Source organism: Denticeps clupeoides, unplaced genomic scaffold (assembly GCF_900700375.1).
Source record: "Denticeps clupeoides unplaced genomic scaffold, fDenClu1.1, whole genome shotgun sequence".
NCBI lineage: Eukaryota > Metazoa > Chordata > Actinopteri > Clupeiformes > Denticipitidae > Denticeps > Denticeps clupeoides.
This window is the reverse complement of record NW_021629771.1, coordinates 1-13340: the sequence shown is the minus strand read 5'-3', so window position 1 is coordinate 13340 and position 13340 is coordinate 1. Positions and strand designations below refer to the sequence as shown.

At 40.1% G+C, this 13340-nt stretch overlaps 24 non-coding genes across 24 annotated transcripts; 18 read left to right on the top strand and 6 right to left on the bottom strand.

Annotated features, from left to right (window-relative positions):
* The first annotated feature begins 4414 nt into the window (after positions 1–4414).
* On the top strand, positions 4415–4487 carry trnav-aac (transfer RNA valine (anticodon AAC)). The gene has a single exon. It is a non-coding gene; the product is annotated as a tRNA-Val (tRNA).
* A 319-nt stretch (positions 4488–4806) lies between these two features.
* Positions 4807–4879, top strand: trnav-cac (transfer RNA valine (anticodon CAC)). Its single transcript has one exon. It is a non-coding gene; the product is annotated as a tRNA-Val (tRNA).
* A 178-nt stretch (positions 4880–5057) lies between these two features.
* trnav-uac (transfer RNA valine (anticodon UAC)) lies at positions 5058–5130 on the bottom strand. The gene has a single exon. It is a non-coding gene; the product is annotated as a tRNA-Val (tRNA).
* A 222-nt stretch (positions 5131–5352) lies between these two features.
* trnav-aac (transfer RNA valine (anticodon AAC)) lies at positions 5353–5425 on the top strand. The gene has a single exon. It is a non-coding gene; the product is annotated as a tRNA-Val (tRNA).
* Positions 5426–5578: 153 nt separating this feature from the next.
* Positions 5579–5651, top strand: trnav-cac (transfer RNA valine (anticodon CAC)). The gene has a single exon. It is a non-coding gene; the product is annotated as a tRNA-Val (tRNA).
* Positions 5652–6157: 506 nt separating this feature from the next.
* Positions 6158–6230, top strand: trnav-aac (transfer RNA valine (anticodon AAC)). Its single transcript has one exon. It is a non-coding gene; the product is annotated as a tRNA-Val (tRNA).
* A 304-nt stretch (positions 6231–6534) lies between these two features.
* On the top strand, positions 6535–6610 carry trnav-cac (transfer RNA valine (anticodon CAC)). Its single transcript has one exon. It is a non-coding gene; the product is annotated as a tRNA-Val (tRNA).
* A 180-nt stretch (positions 6611–6790) lies between these two features.
* Positions 6791–6863, bottom strand: trnav-uac (transfer RNA valine (anticodon UAC)). The gene has a single exon. It is a non-coding gene; the product is annotated as a tRNA-Val (tRNA).
* A 254-nt stretch (positions 6864–7117) lies between these two features.
* trnav-aac (transfer RNA valine (anticodon AAC)) lies at positions 7118–7190 on the top strand. The gene has a single exon. It is a non-coding gene; the product is annotated as a tRNA-Val (tRNA).
* A 319-nt stretch (positions 7191–7509) lies between these two features.
* Positions 7510–7582, top strand: trnav-cac (transfer RNA valine (anticodon CAC)). The gene has a single exon. It is a non-coding gene; the product is annotated as a tRNA-Val (tRNA).
* A 180-nt stretch (positions 7583–7762) lies between these two features.
* Positions 7763–7836, bottom strand: trnae-uuc (transfer RNA glutamic acid (anticodon UUC)). The gene has a single exon. It is a non-coding gene; the product is annotated as a tRNA-Glu (tRNA).
* Positions 7837–8089: 253 nt separating this feature from the next.
* On the top strand, positions 8090–8162 carry trnav-aac (transfer RNA valine (anticodon AAC)). The gene has a single exon. It is a non-coding gene; the product is annotated as a tRNA-Val (tRNA).
* Positions 8163–8470: 308 nt separating this feature from the next.
* On the top strand, positions 8471–8543 carry trnav-cac (transfer RNA valine (anticodon CAC)). Its single transcript has one exon. It is a non-coding gene; the product is annotated as a tRNA-Val (tRNA).
* A 180-nt stretch (positions 8544–8723) lies between these two features.
* Positions 8724–8796, bottom strand: trnav-uac (transfer RNA valine (anticodon UAC)). Its single transcript has one exon. It is a non-coding gene; the product is annotated as a tRNA-Val (tRNA).
* A 254-nt stretch (positions 8797–9050) lies between these two features.
* trnav-aac (transfer RNA valine (anticodon AAC)) lies at positions 9051–9125 on the top strand. Its single transcript has one exon. It is a non-coding gene; the product is annotated as a tRNA-Val (tRNA).
* A 319-nt stretch (positions 9126–9444) lies between these two features.
* On the top strand, positions 9445–9517 carry trnav-cac (transfer RNA valine (anticodon CAC)). Its single transcript has one exon. It is a non-coding gene; the product is annotated as a tRNA-Val (tRNA).
* Positions 9518–9695: 178 nt separating this feature from the next.
* On the bottom strand, positions 9696–9768 carry trnav-uac (transfer RNA valine (anticodon UAC)). Its single transcript has one exon. It is a non-coding gene; the product is annotated as a tRNA-Val (tRNA).
* A 250-nt stretch (positions 9769–10018) lies between these two features.
* On the top strand, positions 10019–10091 carry trnav-aac (transfer RNA valine (anticodon AAC)). Its single transcript has one exon. It is a non-coding gene; the product is annotated as a tRNA-Val (tRNA).
* Positions 10092–10411: 320 nt separating this feature from the next.
* trnae-cuc (transfer RNA glutamic acid (anticodon CUC)) lies at positions 10412–10484 on the top strand. The gene has a single exon. It is a non-coding gene; the product is annotated as a tRNA-Glu (tRNA).
* Positions 10485–10671: 187 nt separating this feature from the next.
* trnav-uac (transfer RNA valine (anticodon UAC)) lies at positions 10672–10744 on the bottom strand. The gene has a single exon. It is a non-coding gene; the product is annotated as a tRNA-Val (tRNA).
* Positions 10745–10996: 252 nt separating this feature from the next.
* On the top strand, positions 10997–11069 carry trnav-aac (transfer RNA valine (anticodon AAC)). Its single transcript has one exon. It is a non-coding gene; the product is annotated as a tRNA-Val (tRNA).
* Positions 11070–11389: 320 nt separating this feature from the next.
* Positions 11390–11462, top strand: trnav-cac (transfer RNA valine (anticodon CAC)). Its single transcript has one exon. It is a non-coding gene; the product is annotated as a tRNA-Val (tRNA).
* A 906-nt stretch (positions 11463–12368) lies between these two features.
* trnav-cac (transfer RNA valine (anticodon CAC)) lies at positions 12369–12441 on the top strand. Its single transcript has one exon. It is a non-coding gene; the product is annotated as a tRNA-Val (tRNA).
* A 506-nt stretch (positions 12442–12947) lies between these two features.
* Positions 12948–13021, top strand: trnav-aac (transfer RNA valine (anticodon AAC)). The gene has a single exon. It is a non-coding gene; the product is annotated as a tRNA-Val (tRNA).
* Positions 13022–13340: the final 319 nt, after the last annotated feature.

The window sequence follows — 13340 nt, the reverse complement described above, 5'->3', positions numbered from 1 at the left end:
GGCTCAGGCCTCCTCTGGAGAGGAGAACGTTTTCTCGGTATTCAGATGGGTGATTCTGAGTCGAGCAGGATACAGGATGGCGAACTGAGCTGCCTTCTGATGTCATTAATGCAGCCCGAGCCTTAGCTACTTTAGCCGTAAAGTCTGGGAAGACCGAGATGGACATGTCGTTTATCTGGATACGATGCTTCTCTCTGGCAAGACACAGGATATTTGCACAGTCCTGGTGGACACGGGCCACGATGACGTGGGGTGGATTCCCCTGCCTGGGCCCTTGAAGAAAAGATCGCCCTGTCCAGCAGTGGCACTTCTTTCAACTCAAAAGCCTGCTGAAGTAGTGCCGAGATGAAGGTTGTGGAGCAGATCTGAGCCTCAGGAACTCCTATTATTCTGACGTTGTTCCTCCGCGATCAGGCCTCCGCGTCTTCGCACTTATTTTGCACCATTTCAGTCAGTGTTGTAAGGCGACCTACTTCTTTCTGCAGACGTGTAATATCGTCAGTGCATGTCGAGATGCTTTCTTCCATGTTGTTCACTTTAACGCTGAGTCCAGACAGCTCCGTAGTAACAGTCTCCCTGTATTCCTTCAGCTCGGACCGGACCGCTCTTATGTCTGATTTAATAGAAGCCAGCTCACTCTCCAACCCTCCCCGGACCTTGCTTTTAGAGGCATCGACCAAATCACTCGCAGAGCGTACAGACGTTAGGTTGTGCTTTTAAACATCTGCTCACCTGTGTATGTGAAAGTGGGCGGAGCCGTATTTTTTGTTGACTATATGTTGCTTGCTTGCTTGCACGGTTGCATGCTAACCCATGTACGCTAAGATAAATCATGTTCTGCGGTTGCTGGACCATCACTACATTGTGCATGATAACAGATTATGTCTTTGTAAACGAGTAAGACAAATACACAAAATCCCACATTTATTTTGTTTTATGTAGTTACTAGAAACCAATAGAGAAGAAACAGATTCAAGATTTTTTCTTGATGGCCTGAAACAAAATGAGAAAGATGCAAGGAGACATGGTACCAACAAAACAGTCACTGTCTCGATAACTCTAGCCAGCCTCCTCTCACCCCGTGGCAAGTCATTGGTCTTCTCCATGACTATGTCGTCGACCTTGAAGTTCGTTCTTGGAGTATGCCAGCGTTGTCTGGTAGCAATATTGGAGAGATATTCTCTTTTCCATGACTCCAGAATTTCTCTGCAAGATACTGAACATGACACCACTGCTTGCGAGCATACATGTCTTCTCTGATGAATCTCCCAGGAGGTGGTAATGTCACAGGTTTTATGGTGAGTAGGTGGTTAGGGGTTAGTGGTTCAGGGCTACCTGGATCATTTAGGTTTTCAACCGTTAGTGGACGACTATTCACAATAGCCATTGCCTCATAGAAGAATGTCCGCAGTGAGGCATCGTCTAGCCTTCCTGAAAGTGAGAGAGTGGAACGAAGAACATTCCTCACTGTCCTTATCTGTCTTTCCCATACGCCTCCAGCATGGCTTGAGTGCAGCACATTGAAGTTGAAGTCACACTGCCTTTCCGTCAAAAAAGTTATCAGACAATTACTGTTCACTTGCTTTAGAGCATCCTCAGTTCATTTCTAGGTCCAACAAAATTATTTCTTTGACCACACCTTATTTCACGTACTGCCCCTCTTAAAGACATAGGGTGTTGATGAAAACATCTGTTGACATGTCGACCAACATTTCACTGTGGATATCTTTTGTGTACGTTACGTCCTTCCTTAGTGAAAAATGGACCAAAGCAGTCCATTCCGCAGTAGGTGAATGGTGGCGAACGATCCACACGCTCTGATGGCAGATCTGTCATCGCTGCTCCTCTGTAAATCTTCTGAGCTTCCGGCATTTGACACACTGATGAATTAGTGTTGCAACAGCCCTATTGATTCCTGGAATCCAATATCCATTCAATCTGATCTGATTGATCGTCAGGCCCTTTCCTTGATGTCTGACTTGTTCATGATGATGAGAAATAATCATCTTGGTGATGTGATGATCCCTTGGAATAATCATAGGATGTTTCTGTGAAGTAGGGAGACATGCATTTTTCAGTCTTCCTCCCACCTTGAGGATTCCATCTATATCAAGAAAGACATCCAAATGATACAGCTTACTCTTAGATGGAATTTTAACTCCTTTTCTGAGCAACTTAATTTCCTCTGTATGTACTTGTCCCTTTAATTCTCTTACAATTATACACCTTGCTTCCTCTCTCTCCTGTACAGTGCTGTGTCCTGTGGACTTGACATTCTTCATGCGACGGAGGAGGCGCACGACAACTTGGGTGACTTTATACCAAGAGGAAAATCTTGATAAGCGGTCTGAGAGACTTGTTTGACTTCAGGGTCGCCAACTGTAATCTCGTTCGTGAAACTAAGTTCTTCCCTTACAATACTGCTTACTGCAACTGAAACAACAGCAGCTGTCAACTCTAGCCTTGGGATGGACATGACCTTTATAGGGGCAACTCTGGACCTTCCTGTGATGAGAGCACAATGAACACTTTCTTCTTCATTCATTTGTCTCAGATATGAACACTGTCTGTAACCACATGTACTTATATCATAGAAGTGGTGGATCTCTTGTCTCAAGACAGGACCAAATTTTGCTGGCACATAGCAACGAGGTATGATGATTTTTTTCCAGATTCGCAAGCTCACACACTAGCTTCACAACGTTCCCATAATGGCTGAAGTTCAGCAACGAGAGGGTCATCCCAGCCTGTTCCATTCCTGCACATTTCCTGAAGAACCCTTTTTCCAGTTAACAGGAAAGGAGCAACAAACCCCAGTGGGTCGTAAAATGAGGCAACTGTAGATAATATGGTATATCGTGTTGCTGGCTGATCTTTCAGGCAGATAAAAAATCTGAGAATATCCGATTCAATGTGCCAAAGGACTCCTAAGGCTCTTTGCATCCTTGAGTGATTAAGGCCAAGGTCGAGAGTCTTCACTTCTGCGGCACGCTCAGAGTGTGGAATACTCTCTAACACCGATTTGTCATTACACACAAACTTGTGCAGTCTCAGACCAACAATAGCACAAAGTTTCTGAGCTTCATTCGCAAGCTGTACAGCCTCCTGAACATTGGCTACACTAGAAACACAATCATCAACATAGAAATCTTTCATAATGAACTGTGAGCCAAGGGAAAGCAGGCTCTCATTCTCCGTTGCAAGGGGTTTTAATCCATAGTTGGCACATCCAGGTGATGATGTTGCACCGAAGAGATGAACTTTCATGTGGAATTTCTTAGGCTCTGCCCTCAAGTCTCCCTCCTTCCACCAAAGGAAACACAGATAGTCTCTGTCAGCTTCATACACGTGGAACTGATGGAACATCTTTTCTATATCACAAATGAGTGCAATACGGTGTTGTCTGAACCTGATGAAGACACCAGTTAGACTGTTTGTATTCAGAGTTGGGGTCCTAGTGAACTGGAATTCATCTCTTCATCGATGAAAGCACGTTGTAAGTTGCTCTGGATAAAAAACGTGATGTCATCCTGAGAAACCGTCTAGTCATCCTCACTAGTATCAGACTCGAGTACCTTAATAACATCCGAGGAAGTCACTAAAGGAACTCTGTGGCACATGTTGGTAATGAGTGTCATGGTTAGATGGTGCACAACCCACAATGCTCCACCCCAGATCTGTACGAACTGCATAAGGTTAATTATCCTTTCCCAAAATTACTTGCTGTGGTGCCAGTGCCCTTGAACAGTTATAGCCTATGAAAAATGTTTTGTATATTAAAGAAAAAAAATGCCAAAAGGATTGCAAAAAACAAAACTAGTTTGCTTGATCTTTTGTGTTTCATTTAAGATCACTTCAGAGCGCAGACTGATTGCACTCTACAGGATTAATATGGATAGTGTTGTGTTTTACGAAACAAAGCAATGACAGCCACTTGCATAGCTGCTTGATCCTCTGGGCATTTTTTGTTCTTTATTATACAAAGCAATTTTCATAGAGACATTTTGTTTCGTAAAACACAACACTGTCCATATTAATCCTGTAGAGTGCAATCAGTCTGCGCTCTGAAGTGATCTTAAATGAAACACAAAATGTCAAGCAAACTAGTTTTGTTTTTTTGAAATCCTCTGGGCATTTTTCTTTCTTTATTATACAATGCAAAGCATCCTAATTAATGCATATTATACAATGCAAAAACGTTGGGTCTTAGTATCCTTGCCACACAACGAATCTTGTTTAATTGTATGACCTTGTGCTAAGAATTTAATTCATTTGAAACAATGAACAATAAGCAAGTTACCTTTGTGGTTAATTTCATTTGGATATTTTTCTTTAAGGACTGGATATTTGAGGCCCCAAACAAGTTTGATCTTGTTTTTACCAGTTCTATAGAGAACCTGTGCTGTCATGTCAGGTTTCTGTGGTGTAGTGGTTATCACGTTCGCCTAACACGCGAAAGGTCCTCGGTTCGATACCGAGCAGAAACAATCCCTGTTTTTCCTTTGCATTAAAATACTGACTCCCAGCAAAGCATCAAGCAGCTATGCAAGTGGCTGTCATTGCTTTGTTTCGTAAAACACAACACTGTCCATATTAATCCTGTAGAGTGCAATCAGTCTGCGCTCTGAAGTGATCTTAAATGAAACACAAAAGGTCAATTAAACTAGTTTTGTTTTTTGAAATCCTCTGGGCATTTTTCTTTCTTTATTATAAAATGCAATACATCCTAAACAATGCATATTATACAATGCAAAAACGTTGGGTCTTTGTTTGAGAATCTTTTTGAACGTATTGTGCCATATCCAAGTTGCTGTAGTGTAGTGGTTATCACGTTCGCCTCACACGCGAAAGGTCCTCGGTTTGAAACCGGGCAGAAACAGCTTTTGTTTTTTTGTTTTGCACAAGGAGGCTTAAGACGGTATTTTGGATTTGAGTGATTGCAAATTGTAACAAAGTATGCTGGTCTGGCTTTAAACTGGGCAGAAATGACATCATGTTTTCTGAGTACATTGACAAGTTGTTTTTCCAAAACTGTAAACAAAGACCAAAAAAAAGCATGTTTCTGCACGGTTTCGAACCGAGGACCTCTCGCGTGTAAAGCGAATGTGATGACCACTACACTACAGAAACTCACAAGCCCATTGTCTTTTGGAATCACGTTTACCAGGTGCTCCAAAATGTATCCTTGCCACACAACGAATTTTGTTTAATTGTATGACCTTGTGCTAAGAATTTAATTCAATTGAAACAATGAACAATAAGCAAGTTTCCTTTGTGGTTTATTTCATTTGGATATTTTCTTTAAGGACTGGATATCTGAGGCCCCAAACAAGTTTGATCTTGTCATGTCAGGTTTCTGTGGTGTAGTGGTTATCACGTTCGCCTAACACGCGAAAGGTCCTTGGTTCGATACCGAGCAGAAACAATCCCTGTTTTTCTTTTGCATTATAATACTGACTCCCAGCAAAGCATCAAGCAGCTATGCAAGTGGCTGTCATTGCTTTGTTTCGTAAAACACAACACTGTCTTAGTTTGTCTTAGTTTGAGAATCTTTTTGAACGTATTGTGCCATATCCAAGTTTCTGTAGTGTAGTGGTTATCACGTTCGCCTCACACGCGAAAGGTCCTCGGTTCGAAACCGGGCAGAAACAGCTTTTGTTTTTTTGTTTTGCACAAGGAGGCTTAAGAAGATATTTTGGTTTTGACTGATTGCAAATTGTAACAAAGTATGCTGATCTGGCTTTAAACTGGGCAGAAATGACATCATGTTTTATAAGTACATTGACAAGTTGTTTTTCCAAAACTGTAAACAAAGACCAAAAAAAAAGCATTTTTCTGCCCGGTTTCGAACCGAGGACCTCTCGCGTGTAAAGCGAATGTGATGACCAGTACACTACAGATACTCACAAGCCCATCGCCTGTTGGAATCACGTTTACCAGGTGCTCCAAAATGTATCCTTGCCACACAAAGAATCTTGTTTAATTGTATGACCTTGTGCTAAGAATGTAATTCATTTGAAACAATGAACAATAAGCAAGTTACCTTTGTGGTTTATTTCATTTGGATATTTTTCTTTAAGGACTTGATATTTGAGGCCCCAAACAAGTTTGGTCTTGTTTTTACCAGTTCTATAGAGAACCTGTGCTGTCATGTCAGGTTTCTGTGGTGTAGTGGTAATCACGTTCGCCTAACACGCGAAAGGTCCTCGGTTCGATACCTAGCAAAAACAATCCCTGTTTTTCTTTTGCATTATAATACTGACTCCCAGCAAAGCATCAAGCAGCTATGCAAGTGGCTGTCATTGCTTTGTTTCGTAAAACACAACACTGTCCATATTAATCCTGTAGAGTGCAATCAGTGATCTTAAATGAAACACAAAAGGCCAAGCAAACTAGTTTTGTTTTTTGAAATCCTCTGGGCATTTTTCTTTCTTTATTATAAAATGCAATGCATCCTAAACAATGCATATTATACAATGCAAAAACGTTGGGCTTAGTTTGAGAATCTTTTTGAACGTATTGTGCCATATCCAAGTTTCTTTGAGTGTAGTCGGTTATCACGTTCGCCTCACACGCGAAAGGTCCCTCGGTTCGAAACCGGGCAGAAAGAGCTTTTGTTTTTTTGTTTTGCACAAGGAGGCTTAAGAAGATATTTTGGTTTTGAGTGATTGAAAATTGTAACAAAGTATGCTGGTCTGGCTTTAAACTGGGCAGAAATGACATCATGTTTTCTGAGTTCATTGACAAGTTGTTTTTCCAAAACTGTAAACAAAGACCAAAAAAAAAAGCATGTTTCTGCCCGGTTTCGAACCGAGGACCTCTCGCGTGTAAAGCGAATGTGATGACCACTACACTACAGAAACTCACAAGCCCATTGTCTGTTGGAATCACGTTTACCAGGTGCTCCAAAATGTATCCTTGCCACACAACGAATCTTGTTTAATTGTATGACCTTGTGCTAAGAATTTAATTTAATTGAAACAATGAACAATAAGCAAGTTACCTTTGTGGTTTATTTCATTTGGATATTTTTCTTTAAGGACTGGATATCTGAGGCCCCAAACAAGTTTGATCTTGTTTTTACCAGTTCTATAGAGCACCTGTGCTGTCATGTCAGGTTTCTGTGGTGTAGTGGTTATCACGTTCGCCTAACACGCGAAAGGTCCTTGGTTCGATACCAAGCAGAAACAATCCCTGTTTTTCCTTTGAATTAAAATACTGACTCCCAGCAAAGCATCAAGCAGCTATGCAAGTGGCTGTCATTACTGTGTTTCGTAAAACACAACACTGTCCATATTAATCCTGTAGAGTGCAATCAGTCTGCGCTCTGAAGTGATCTTAAATGAAACACAAAAGGTCAAGCAAACTAGTTTTGTTTTTTGAAATCCTCTGGGCATTTTTCTTTCTTTGTTATAAAATGCAAAGCATCCTAAACAATGCATATTATACAATGCAAAAACGTTGGGTCTTAGTTTGAGAATCTTTTTGAACGTATTGTGCCATATCCAAGTTTCTGTAGTGTAGTGGTTATCACGTTCGCCTCACACGCGAAAGGTCCTCGGTTCGAAACCGGGCAGAAACAGCTTTTGTTTTTTTTGTTTTGCACAAGGAGGCTTAAGAAGGTATTTTGGATTTGAGTGATTGCAAATTGTAACAAAGTATGCTGGTCTGGCTTTAAACTGGGCAGAAATGACATCATGTTTTCTGAGTACATTGACAAGTTGTTTTTCCAAAACTGTAAACAAAGACCAAAAAAAAAGCATGTTTCTGCCCGGTTTCGAACCGAGGACCTCTCGTGTGAAAAAGCGAATGTGATGACCACTACACTACAGAAACTCACAAGCCCATTGTCTGTTGGAATCACGTTTACCAGGTGCTCCAAAATGTATCCTTGCCAAACAACGAAGCTTGTTTAATTGTATGACCTTGTGCTAAGAATTTAATTAATTGAAACAATGAACAATAAGCAAGTTACCTTTGTGGTTTATTTCATTTGGATATTTTTCTTTAAGGACTGGATATCTGAGGCCCCAAACAAGTTTGATCTTGTTTTTACCAGTTCTATAGAGAACCTGTGCTGTCATGTCAGGTTTCTGTGGTGTAGTGGTTATCACGTTCGCCTAACACGCGAAAGGTCCTCGGTTCGATACCGAGCAGAAACAATCCCTGTTTTTCCTTTGCATTATAATACTGACTCCCAGCAAAGCATCAAGCAGCTATGCAAGTGGCTGTCATTGCTTTGTTTTTTCGTAAAACACAACACTGTCCATATTAATCCTGTAGAGTGCAATCAGTGATCTTAAATGAAACACAAAAGGTCAAGCAAACTAGTTTTGTTTTTTGAAATCCTCTGGGCATTTTTCTTTCTTTATTATAAAATGCAAAGCATCCTAAACAATGCATATTGTACAATGCAAAAACGTTGGGTCTTAGTTTGAGAATCTTTTTGAACGTATTGTGCCATATCCAAGTTTCTGTAGTGTAGTGGTTATCATGTTCGCCTCACACGCGAAAGGTCCTCGGTTCGAAACCGGGCAGAAACAGCTTTTGTTTTTTTGTTTTGCACAAGGAGGCTTAAGAAGGTATTTTGGATTTGAGTGATTGCAAATTGTAACAAAGTATGCTGGTCTGGCTTTAAACTGGGCAGAAATGACATCATGTTTTCTGAGTACATTGACAAGTTGTTTTTCCAAAACTGTAAACAAAGACCAAAAAAAAAAGCATGTTTCTGCCCGGTTTCGAACCGAGGACCTCTCGCGTGTAAAGCGAATGTGATGACCACTACACTACAGAAACTCACAAGCCCATTGTCTGTTGGAATCACGTTTACCAGGTGCTCCAAAATGTATCCTTGCCAAACAACGAAGCTTGTTTAATTGTATGACCTTGTGCTAAGAATTTTATTTAATTGAAACAATGAAAAAATAAGCAAGTTACCTTTGTGGTTTATTTCATTTGGATATTTTTTTTAAGGACTGGATATCTGAGGCCCCAAACAAGTTTGATCTTGTTTTTACCAGTTCTATAGAGAACCTGTGCTGTCATGTCAGGTTTCTGTGGTGTAGTGGTTATCACGTTTCGCCTAACACGCGAAAGGTCCTCGGTTCGATTACCGAGCAGAAACAATCCCTGTTTTTCCTTTGCATTAAAATACTGACTCCCAGCAAAGCATCAAGCAGCTATGCAAGTGGCTGTCATTGCTTTGTTTCGTAAAACACAACACTGTCCATATTAATCCTGTAGAGTGCAATCAGTCTGCGCTCTGAAGTGATCTTAAATGAAACACAAAAGGTCAAGCTAACTAGTTTTGTTTTTTGAAATCCTCTGGGCATTTTTCTTTCTTTATTATACAATGCAAAGCATCCTAAACAATGCATATTACACAATGCAAAAACGTTGGGTCTTAGTTTGAGAATCTTTTTGAACGTATTGTGCCATATCCAAGTTTCTGTAGTGTAGTGGTTATCACGTTCGCCTCACACGCGAAAGGTCCTCGGTTCGAAACCGGGCAGAAACAGCTTTTGTTTTTTTGTTTTGCACAAGGAGGCTTAAGAAGGTATTTTGGATTTGAGTGATTGCAAATTGTAACAAAGTATGCTGGTCTGGCTTTAAACTGGGCAGAAATGACATCATGTTTTCTGAGTACATTGACAAGTTGTTTTTCCAAACTGTAAACAAAGACCAAAAAAAAAGCATGTTTCTGCCCGGTTTCGAACCGAGGACCTCTCGCGTGTAAAGCGAATGTGATGACCACTACACTACAGAAACTCACAAGCCCATTGTCTGTTGGAATCACGTTTACCAGGTGCTCCAAAATGTATCCTTGCCACACAACGAATTTGTTTAATTGTATGACCTTGTGCTAAGAATTAATTCAATTGAAACAATGAACAATAAGCAAGTTCCTTTTTGGTTTATTTCATTTGGATATTTTCTTTAAGGACTGGATATCTGAGGCCCCAAACAAGTTTGATCTTGTTTTTTACCAGTTCTATAGAGACCTGTGCTGACATGTCAGGTTTCTGTGGTGTAGTGGTTATCACGTTCTGCCTAACACGTGAAAGGTCCTCGATTCGATACGAGCAGAAACAATCCCTGTTTTTCTTTGCATATTAATACTGACTCCCATGCAAAGCATCAAGCAGCTATGCAAGTGGCTGTTCATTGCTTGTTTCGGTAAACACAACACTGTCCATATTAATCCTGTAGAGTGCAATCAGGTCTGCGCTCTGAAGTGATCTTAAATGAAACACAAAAGGTCAAGCAAACTAGTTTTGTTTTTTGAAATCCTCTGGGCATTTTTCTTTCTTTATTATAAAATGCAATGCATCCTAAACAATGCATATTATACAATGCAAAAACGTTGGGTCTTAGTTTGAGAATCTTTTTGAACCTATTGTGCCATATCTAAGTTTCTGTAGTGTAGTGGTTATCACGTTCGCCTCTCACGCGAAAGGTCCTCTGTTCGAAACCGGGCAGAAACAGCTTTTTGTTTTTTTTTGTTTTGCACAAGGAGGGCTTAAGAAGGTATTTTGGATTGAGTGATTGCAACATTTTTAACAAAGTATGCTGGTCTGGCTTTAAACTGGGCAGAAATGACATCATTTTTTTCTGAGTACATTGACAAGTTGTTTTTTCCAAAACTGTAAACAAAGACCAAAAAAAAAAGCATGTTTCTGCCCGGTTTCGAACCGAGGACCTCTCGCGTGTAAAGCGAATGTGATGACCACTAGACTACAGAAACTCACAAGCCCATTGTCTGTTGGAATCACATTACCAGGTGCTCCAAAATGTATCCTTGCCACACAACGAATTTTGTTTAATTGTATGACCTTGTTGCTAAGAATTAATTCAATTGAAACAATGAACAATAAGCAAGTTCCTTTGTGGTTTATTTCATTTGGATATTTTTCTTTAAGGACTGGATATCTGAGGCCCCAAACAAGTTTGATCTTGTTTTTACCAGTTCTATAGAGAACCTGTGCTGACATGTCAGGTTTCTGTGGTGTAGTGGTTATCACGTTCGCCTAACACGCGAAATGTCCTCGGTTCGATACCGAGCAGAAACAATCCCTGTTTTTTCTTTTGCATTATAATACTGACTCCCAGCAAAGCATCAAGCAGCTATGCAAGTGGCTGTCATTCCTGTGTTTCGTAAAACACAACACTGTCCATATTAATCCTGTAGAGTGCAATCAGTCTGCGCTCTGAAGTGATCTTAAATGAAACACAAAAGGTCAAACAAACTAGATTTGTTTGTTTAAATTTTCTGGGCATTTTTCTTTCTTTATTATAAAATGCAAAGCATTCTAAACAATGCATATTATACAATGCAAAAACGTTGGGTCTTAGTTTGAGAATCTTTTTGAACCTATTGTGCCATATCCAAGTTTCTGTAGTGTAGTGCTTATCACGTTCGCCTCACACGCGAAAGGTCCTTGGTTCGAAACCGGGCAGAAACAGCTTTTGTTTTTTTGTTTTGCACAAGGAGGCTTAAGAAGGTATTTTGGTTTTGACTGATTGCAAATTGTAACAAAAGTATGCTGGTCTGGCTTTTTAAACTGGGCAGAAATGACATCATGTTTTCTGAGTACATTGACAAGTTGTTTTTCCAAAACTGTAAACAAAGACCAAAAAAAAGCATGTTTCTGCACGGTTTCGAACCGAGGACCTCTCGTGTGTAAAGCGAATGTAATGGACCCACTTTACACTACAGAAACTCACAAGCCCATTGTCTGTTGGAATCACGTTTACCAGGTGCTCCAAAATGTATCCTTGCCACACCAACGAATCTTGTTTAATTGTATGACCTTGTGCTAAGAATTTAATTTAATTGAAACAATGCAACAATAAGCAAGTTTCCTTTGTGGTTTATTTCATTTGGATATTTTTCTTTAAGGACCTGGACTATCTTAGGCCCCAAACAAGTTTGATCTTGTTTTACCAGTTCTATAGAGAACCTGTGCTGTCATGTCAGGTTCTGTGGTGTTGTAGTGGTTATCACGTTCGCCTAACACGCGAAAGGTCCTCGTTCGATACCAGAGCAGAAACAATCCCTGGTTTTCCTTTGAATTAACATACTGACTCCCAGCAAAGCATCACGCAGCTATGCAAGTGGCTGTCATTACTGTGTTTCGTAAAACACAACACTGTCCATATTTATGCCTGTAGCGTGCAATCAGTCTGCGCCTGAAGTGATCTTAATGAAACACAAAAGGTCAAGCAAACTAGTTTTGTTTTTTGAAATCTCTGGCAATTTTTCTTTCTTATTATAAAATGCAAAGCATTCTAAACATGCACTATTATACAATGCCAAAAAACGTTGGGTCTAGTTTGAGAATCTTTTTAACGTATTGTGCCATATCCAAGTTTCTGTAGTGTAGTGGTTATCACGTTCGCCTCACACGCGAAAGGTCCTCGGTTCGAAACCGGGCAGAAACAGCTTTTGTTTTTTTTTTTTGCACAAGGAGGCTTAAGAAGGTATTTTGGATTTGAGTGATTGCAAATTTTAACAAAGTATGCTGGTCTGGCTTTAAACTGGGCAGAAATGACATCATGTTTTCTGAGTACATTGACAAGTTGTTTTTTCCAAAACTGTAAACAAAGACCAAAAAAAAAAAGCATGTTTCTGCCCGGTTTCGACGAAGGACCTCTCGCGTGTAAAGCGAATGTGATGACCACTACACTACAGAAACTCACAAGCCCATTGTCTGTTGGAATCACGTTTACCAGGTGCTCCAAAATGTATCCTTGCCACACAAACGAAGCTTGTTTAATTGTATGACCTTGTGCTAGAATTTAATTTAATTGAAACAATGAACAATAAGCAAGTTACCTTTGTGGTTTATTTCATTTGGATATTTTTCTTTAAGGACTGGATATCTGAGGCCCCAAACAAGTTTGATCTGTTTTTACCAGTTCTATAGAGAACCTGTGCTGTCATGTCAGGTTCTGTGGTGTAGTGGTTATTCACGTTCGCCTAACACGCGAAAGGTCCTCGGTTCTATACCGAGCAGAAACAATCCCTGTTTTTCTTTTGCATTATAAAACTGACTCCCAGCAAAGCATCAAGCAGCTATGCAAGTGGCTGTCATTGCTTTGTTTCGTAAAACACAACATGTCCATATTAATCCTGTAGAGTGCATCAGTCTGCGCTCTGAAGTGATCTTAAATGAAACACAAAAGGTCAAGCAAACTAGTTTTGTTTTTTGAAATCCTCTGGGCATTTTTCTTTCTTTATTATAAAATGCAAAGCATCCTAAACAATGCATATTGTACAATGCAAAAACGTTGGGTCTAGTTTGAGAATCTTTTTGAACGTATTGTGCCATATCCAAGTT